This window comes from Acipenser ruthenus, unplaced genomic scaffold, assembly GCF_902713425.1.
Source record: "Acipenser ruthenus unplaced genomic scaffold, fAciRut3.2 maternal haplotype, whole genome shotgun sequence".
NCBI classification, from domain to species: Eukaryota; Metazoa; Chordata; class Actinopteri; order Acipenseriformes; family Acipenseridae; genus Acipenser; species Acipenser ruthenus.
In genome coordinates, this window is record NW_026708485.1 from 42,501 (window position 1) to 51,130 (window position 8,630).

The 8,630-nt window shown below is 38.1% G+C and overlaps 1 non-coding gene and 2 pseudogenes across 1 annotated transcript; all 3 read right to left on the reverse strand.

The window, feature by feature from the left end:
* Positions 1–2,857: 2,857 nt before the first annotated feature.
* LOC131733532 (U6 spliceosomal RNA) lies at positions 2,858–2,964 on the reverse strand. The gene has a single exon (XR_009326348.1). It is a non-coding gene; the product is annotated as a U6 spliceosomal RNA (small nuclear RNA).
* A 993-nt stretch (positions 2,965–3,957) lies between these two features.
* On the reverse strand, positions 3,958–4,022 carry LOC131733540 (U6 spliceosomal RNA; annotated as a pseudogene).
* A 989-nt stretch (positions 4,023–5,011) lies between these two features.
* On the reverse strand, positions 5,012–5,076 carry LOC131733542 (U6 spliceosomal RNA; annotated as a pseudogene).
* Positions 5,077–8,630: the final 3,554 nt, after the last annotated feature.

Sequence of the window (8,630 nt, forward strand, 5' to 3'; positions counted from 1 at the left end):
AATCCGTAGGTTCAGATTTCTGTACGTACTCTGTTCCATTTAGCTCAGTATACACTCTTATCTCAGGGGAGACGTTAGGAGGACAGAGATGTTACTACTCCTTGTGGGGTATTTTTATTACGCTCTTGACCCGCAATATATCCAGATGACTAATATAGCACCCAAGAAATTGACAGACTTATGTATTTAAAGTTTGCAGAAGATGGACCACCTTACCCTGTCTGGGATGAGTGTGGTACTCCATTGTAATTACTTAGGAGTTATATAGGTTTTTCGTCCCATTGGAATACATGGGACGCCTCAATTAAATCCAATCATTAATCTGGTGAGACAGCTCTTATCCCTTTTACGAATAATGGTTTTCAAAAGTTCCGGACTAACTTTTCAGAATGAATAGGTGTCATGTACTGAATGAATTCAAAACTTCACATTTGTCCAACTCTATGATCTCATTCCTTGTTTTCCTCCGAGCCCCTCCTTTATCTGAAAAGTTAAGTGAACCAAAGTTCCCAGGATCTTGGTTTATAATATAATATAAAAACACTACTGTTTATATGTGCATGCAAAACACTATTTTTATATATGTGTTATATATGAGAGATGTTCTTAATATGTGACATCATCTTCTAATTCATTATATTTTGCTAAATTAAAGGCATGTGTTTCTTTTAACCTCATATTGTTTCATCATTTTGTTAATGAGTCAGTTTTAATTCCATATACCATTGTCTAACAGAGGATTTGACAAAAGATTGTCTCGTGCAGTATTTAAGTCAATTAGTTTCACTAAGTTTAAGTGGTAATAGTTTTCATTAGAATTATTTATCCCTTAAAAGATGCACTAACCAGGCTCTGACCTGTATCTGACTTCTAAATATGCTATTCCAAGCAGTTTTCCAGAGTCTTGTTTTTTCAAGGCCAAAGTCTGTGCAAACACTTTTTTAGATCTATGACCTATCAATGTCTGTTAAGCCATCATTTTTGCATATTATTTCAAGATATATTCTTATCTGTGCTAAACCACTAATTCCATAAACCCTAAATTGCAAATCTACAAGACTTGCAGCTTTGCTAGCGTAGAATGCAATAAGACCCCCTCCTTTCTCTACAGCCTGTTCATCGGGATAAGGAGAGAGGCCCCTTTTAGCAATAGAGCAGTTTCAAAGAACCACATTATAAGGACTCCATCTACCATCATTAGACAATAGTATAGTGGATTAACAACAAGGTACATTATAGTATATTATTACAAACTTAACACAAAAACATAACACAACACCCTTAAAATTCTATAATTCAATGGATATCATAATGTCTAGAGGTCTTGTTGTTCAATAGAAGGAGAAATAAACTGTACCACTTTCCCTTTTAATTAAATCGAATACTGCTTCCAGCTTTTAATCTTCTTATTAATACAGTAAAGTCATGAACAAGCAATAATACTTGTCAGTTTAAATAATATGTTTTCTTATTATAGCAAATACTTAAAACATACTATTAATCTTATGAAATCAAATAATTAGTTTTAGTTTCAAATACCATGCTGTCTAAAAAAAGGTTTTAATCATTTATTTTATTAATTTACAATACCTTTGTGTCTAATTACTAGTCTTTGACCATTATAAACTATAAACAGTGTAAATTATCACTGAACCTTTTTAACTATGAATGTGGCATTTCAAGAAAAACTTAATTATTTTACTTCAGTTTAACAGTTGCTGCTAGAATTTATAATATCACTTTATTTCTTTGGTGAATCCCTCTAAGATTTAAATCCAAATACAGGCCAGTATAACTGCATTCAACTCTTATATTTTTTATAATGACTGAACTAGGCTTGACCCTGTTCTTTGTTCATACAAAATCCAGCTGAGACAGGTTTTTTCTTAAGACCTTGGCTGTTCAGTTTTAATGTTCATTTATTTGTGGTAAAGAATCTCTTTCTTATCTTGTTTGTAGGTGTGATTAACGTTCACTTTTAGCCGGAATGGTGCTTTTTTATTCCGAGATTACTAAGTACTTAATTAAAAACATGTGTAGACTGACCTATTTCATGGAGCAAGAGAGCCACCTGCTGGCGGTACATGGATACTCCCTCTTTATCCTTCCTTCAAAAAACCTCTAACACTTCATTTTTATGTCAAAGTACATTCCATATTTGAAATCGCCTAGGACATGTCCAGCATATCCATGTGTTCCCAGCAGGATTCAGCTTCTGTACCAGGTTTCGCTCTAGTTGTTTCCACAAGAAGTCCCTTGATCCAATGTTTCTCCAGCACAGGTGTGGATTTCCATGGTCTGACTTCATTCCTATAAGATACTTGGACACGTTTAGCTGTACATATTACTTCTATATATTTCCTTTTGTTCACACCGGGTCATTTTGCAAGGTATGCGCTCCATCCAGAATTCTAAAGGAGGTCAAAACTCACTGTGATTCATATTTTTGGGCACTCAATTACTGTTCTTTTCCACATCATCAGTAGCAAATTTAACATAAATGAATCTGAATCAGTTGATGAACCGTGCACTGTAGCTTACTGAGATCCTCCATGCAAAGGAGTCCAATGTTTTACTACATGGAATAACTAGTTCACTGTCACCTGTGACATTACTATACCAGAATCTAAATCATTAACGTGGATTAGGAATAGCAGAGGTCCTAATACTGATCCCTGTGGTACACCACTGGTTACCTCGCTCCATTTTGAGGGTGCTCCTCTAATCAAATTAGGGTTTGGGTTTGGTTTTGGGCTTGGGTTAGGATTGGGGTTCAGGTTCAGCTTCAATGTTTCGGGTTCTACCAGGGTAGTTATTCCAAGGCAGGTACAGTACTATTCCCAACGACAAAAAAGACCAAAATGTGGAACGCTTCACGAATTTGCGTGTCATCCTTGCGCAGGGGCCATGCTAATCTTCTCTGTATCGTTCCAATTTTAGTATATGTGCTGCCGTAGCGAACACACGGTGCTTACCTGATACGCGCCTCTATGTACAGCGAGTGGCTAAAGAGCGATTGGTGTTGTGGTGTGTCAAGCATAGTCCAATTGTTTCCAATTGCTCTGCGTATATGCATGGTTGTCCACAATCAACACGCAGAGGGTTACAAACTCTGAGGATATCACGTTTGCAGAAAGCGGCTGAATAAAGAAGTCTGCACATCTGCACCTTCAAACCGGCTGGGAAAGATATGCAAATACTGACATGTTACCTATGATGTTGAGCCCTCCGGATTGGCCAGCATACCAAAAGACTTGCAGGTTGACCAGGGTCCCGTTTCGTATCACAGCGCGGAATGCAACTGACACCTCAGAGGAGGGGGCTTAATACTCGGGGCTAGGGTCAGAGTTAGGGTTTAAGAATTGCACTCAATGATTATTAGGAATACAGAACTACACAGTTCTTGCAATTATACCTTTAGACACGATGTAGTGGTCATCTAGTTTAAAAACAGTTACAAGAAATAACTGATGAAACTACCTCAGCTGGAGGCCATTCTTCCAGGAACAGGAGTGAAGGATGCCAGGTTATACGGTCAGAGGTAATAATATTATTAATAATAAGAATAACAGTTTAAACTCACGTTTAATAAAGAAGTGAGCACAGCTATACATCAGAGAGACAGCTGGGAGATATGCAAATACTGACCCGTTACGTAGAAGGTTGACCAGGGTCCCACCCCCTCTGTTGGTGCAGAATGTTACTGCACCTCAGAAGGAGATAGGCTTAATAGCCGGGGTTAGTGTTAAGAACATAAGAACATAAGAAAGTTTACAAACGAGAGGAGGCCATTCAGCCCATCTTGCTCGATAGGTTGTTAGTAGCTTATTGACCCCAGAATCTCATCATGCAGCTTCTTGAAGGATCCCCGGGTGTCAGCTTCAAAAACATTACTGGGAAGCTGGTCCAGACCCTCCTATTTTCTGTTCTGAATACCCCTTTATCTAATCTCCATTTGGGGCCATGCTAATCTTCTCTGTATCGTTCCAATTTTAGTATATGTGCTGCCCTAACGAACGCACGGTGCTTAGTTGATGCGCCTCTATGTGCAGCGAGTGGCTAAAGAGCGATTGGTCTTGTGGTGTGGCAAGCATAGTCCAATTGTTTCCATTTGCTCTGCGTATATGCATGGTTGTCCACAATCAACACGCAGAGGGTTACAAACTCTGAGGATATCACGTTTGCAGAAAGTGGCTGAATAAAGAAGTCTGCACATCTGCACCTTCAAACCGGCTGGGAAAGATATGCAAATACTGACATGTTACCTATGATGTTGAGCCCTCCGGATTGGCCAGCATACCAAAAGACTTGCAGGTTGACCAGGGTCCCGTTTCGTATCACAGCGCGGAATGCAACTGACACCTCAGAGGAGGGGGCTTAATACTCGGGGCTAGGGTCAGAGTTAGGGTTTAATAATTGCACTCAATGATTATTAGGAATACAGAACTACACAGTTCTTGCAATTATACCTTTAGACACGATGTAGTGGTCATCTAGTTTAAAAACAGTTACAAGAAATAACTGATGAAACTACCTCAGCTGGAGGCCATTCTTCCAGGAACAGGAGTGAAGGATGCCAGGTTATACGGTCAGAGGTAATAATATTATTAATAATAAGAATAACAGTTTAAACTCACGTTTAATAAAGAAGTGAGCACAGCTATACATCAGAGAGACAGCTGGGAGATATGCAAATACTGACCCATTACGTAGAAGGTTGACCAGGGTCCCACCCCCTCTGTTGGTGCAGAATGTTACTGCACCTCAGAAGGAGATAGGCTTAATAGCCGGGGTTAGTGTTAAGAACATAAGAACATAAGAAAGTTTACAAACGAGAGGAGGCCATTCAGCCCATCTTGCTCGATAGGTTGTTAGTAGCTTATTGACCCCAGAATCTCATCATGCAGCTTCTTGAAGGATCCCCGGGTGTCAGCTTCAAAAACATTACTGGGAAGCTGGTCCAGACCCTCCTATTTTCTGTTCTGAATACCCCTTTATCTAATCTCCATTTGGGGCCATGCTAATCTTCTCTGTATCGTTCCAATTTTAGTATATGTGCTGCCCTAACGAACGCACGGTGCTTAGCTGATGCGCCTCTATGTGCAGCGAGTGGCTAAAGAGCGATTGGTCTTGTGGTGTGGCAAGCATAGTCCAATTGTTTCCATTTGCTCTGCGTATATGCATGGTTGTCCACAATCAACACGCAGAGGGTTACAAACTCTGAGGATATCACGTTTGCAGAAAGTGGCTGAATAAAGAAGTCTGCACCTTCAAACCGGCTGGGAAAGATATGCAAATACTGACATGTTACCTATGATGTTGAGCCCTCCGGATTGGCCAGCATACCAAAAGACTTGCAGGTTGACCAGGGTCCCGTTTCGTATCACAGCGCGGAATGCAACTGACACCTCAGAGGAGGGGGCTTAATACTCGGGGCTAGGGTCAGAGTTAGGGTTTAAGAATTGCACTCAATGATTATTAGGAATACAGAACTACACAGTTCTTGCAATTATACCTTTAGACACGATGTAGTGGTCATCTAGTTTAAAAACAGTTACAAGAAATTACTGATGAAACTACCTCAGCTGGAGGCCATTCTTCCAGGAACAGGAGTGAATGATGCCAGGTTATACGGTCAGAGGTAATAATATTAATAATAATAATAATAATAATAACAGTTTAAACTCACGTTTAATAAAGAAGTGAGCACAGCTATACATCAGAGAGACAGCTGGGAGATATGCAAATTTAACAAGTTTGCTTACTGTCACAAAATCCGTAGGTTCAGATTTCTGTACGTACTCTGTTCCATTTAGCTCAGTATACACTCTTATCTCAGGGGAGACGTTAGGAGGACAGAGATGTTACTACTCCTTGTGGGGTATTTTTATTACGCTCTTGACCCGCAATATATCCAGATGACTAATATAGCACCCAAGAAATTGACAGACTTATGTATTTAAAGTTTGCAGAAGATGGACCACCTTACCCTGTCTGGGATGAGTGTGGTACTCCATTGTAATTACTTAGGAGTTATATAGGTTTTTCGTCCCATTGGAATACATGGGACGCCTCAATTAAATCCAATCATTAATCTGGTGAGACAGCTCTTATCCCTTTTACGAATAATGGTTTTCAAAAGTTCCGGACTAACTTTTCAGAATGAATAGGTGTCATGTACTGAATGAATTCAAAACTTCACATTTGTCCAACTCTATGATCTCATTCCTTGTTTTCCTCCGAGCCCCTCCTTTATCTGAAAAGTTAAGTGAACCAAAGTTCCCAGGATCTTGGTTTATAATATAATATAAAAACACTACTGTTTATATGTGCATGCAAAACACTATTTTTATATGTGTTATATATGAGAGATGTTCTTAATATGTGACATCATCTTCTAATTCATTATATTTTGCTAAATTAAAGGCATGTGTTTCTTTTAACCTCATATTGTTTCATCATTTTGTTAATGAGTCAGTTTTAATTCCATATACCATTGTCTAACAGAGGATTTGACAAAAGATTGTCTCGTGCAGTATTTAAGTCAATTAGTTTCACTAAGTTTAAGTGGTAATAGTTTTCATTAGAATTATTTATCCCTTAAAAGATGCACTAACCAGGCTCTGACCTGTATCTGACTTCTAAATATGCTATTCCAAGCAGTTTTCCAGAGTCTCTTGTTTTTTCAAGGCCAAAGTCTGTGCAAACACTTTTTTAGATCTATGACCTATCAATGTCTGTTAAGCCATCATTTTTGCATATTATTTCAAGATATATTCTTATCTGTGCTAAACCACTAATTCCATAAACCCTAAATTGCAAATCTACAAGACTTGCAGCTTTGCTAGCGTAGAATGCAATAAGACCCCCTCCTTTCTCTACAGCCTGTTCATCGGGATAAGGAGAGAGGCCCCTTTTAGCAATAGAGCAGTTTCAAAGAACCACATTATAAGGACTCCATCTACCATCATTAGACAATAGTATAGTGGATTAACAACAAGGTACATTATAGTATATTATTACAAACTTAACACAAAAACATAACACAACACCCTTAAAATTCTATAATTCAATGGATATCATAATGTCTAGAGGTCTTGTTGTTCAATAGAAGGAGAAATAAACTGTACCACTTTCCCTTTTAATTAAATCGAATACTGCTTCCAGCTTTTAATCTTCTTATTAATACAGTAAAGTCATGAACAAGCAATAATACTTGTCAGTTTAAATAATATGTTTTCTTATTATAGCAAATACTTAAAACATACTATTAATCTTATGAAATCAAATAATTAGTTTTAGTTTCAAATACCATGCTGTCTAAAAAAAGGTTTTAATCATTTATTTTATTAATTTACAATACCTTTGTGTCTAATTACTAGTCTTTGACCATTATAAACTATAAACAGTGTAAATTATCACTGAACCTTTTTAACTATGAATGTGGCATTTCAAGAAAAACTTAATTATTTTACTTCAGTTTAACAGTTGCTGCTAGAATTTATAATATCACTTTATTTCTTTGGTGAATCCCTCTAAGATTTAAATCCAAATACAGGCCAGTATAACTGCATTCAACTCTTATATTTTTTATAATGACTGAACTAGGCTTGACCCTGTTCTTTGTTCATACAAAATCCAGCTGAGACAGGTTTTTTCTTAAGACCTTGGCTGTTCAGTTTTAATGTTCATTTATTTGTGGTAAAGAATCTCTTTCTTATCTTGTTTGTAGGTGTGATTAACGTTCACTTTTAGCCGGAATGGTGCTTTTTTATTCCGAGATTACTAAGTACTTAATTAAAAACATGTGTAGACTGACCTATTTCATGGAGCAAGAGAGCCACCTGCTGGCGGTACATGGATACTCCCTCTTTATCCTTCCTTCAAAAAACCTCTAACACTTCATTTTTATGTCAAAGTACATTCCATATTTGAAATCGCCTAGGACATGTCCAGCATATCCATGTGTTCCCAGCAGGATTCAGCTTCTGTACCAGGTTTCGCTCTAGTTGTTTCCACAAGAAGTCCCTTGATCCAATGTTTCTCCAGCACAGGTGTGGATTTCCATGGTCTGACTTCATTCCTATAAGATACTTGGACACGTTTAGCTGTACATATTACTTCTATATATTTCCTTTTGTTCACACCGGGTCATTTTGCAAGGTATGCGCTCCATCCAGAATTCTAAAGGAGGTCAAAACTCACTGTGATTCATATTTTTGGGCACTCAATTACTGTTCTTTTCCACATCATCAGTAGCAAACTTAACATAAATGAATCTGAATCAGTTGATGAACCGTGCACTGTAGCTTACTGAGATCCTCCATGCAAAGGAGTCCAATGTTTTACTACATGGAATAACTAGTTCACTGTCACCTGTGACATTACTATACCAGAATCTAAATCATTAACGTGGATTAGGAATAGCAGAGGTCCTAATACTGATCCCTGTGGTACACCACTGGTTACCTCGCTCCATTTTGAGGGTGCTCCTCTAATCAAATTAGGGTTTGGGTTTGGTTTTGGGCTTGGGTTAGGATTGGGGTTCAGGTTCAGCTTCAATGTTTCGGGTTCTACCAGGGTAGTTATTCCAAGGCAGGTACAGTACTATTCCCAACGACAAAAAAGAC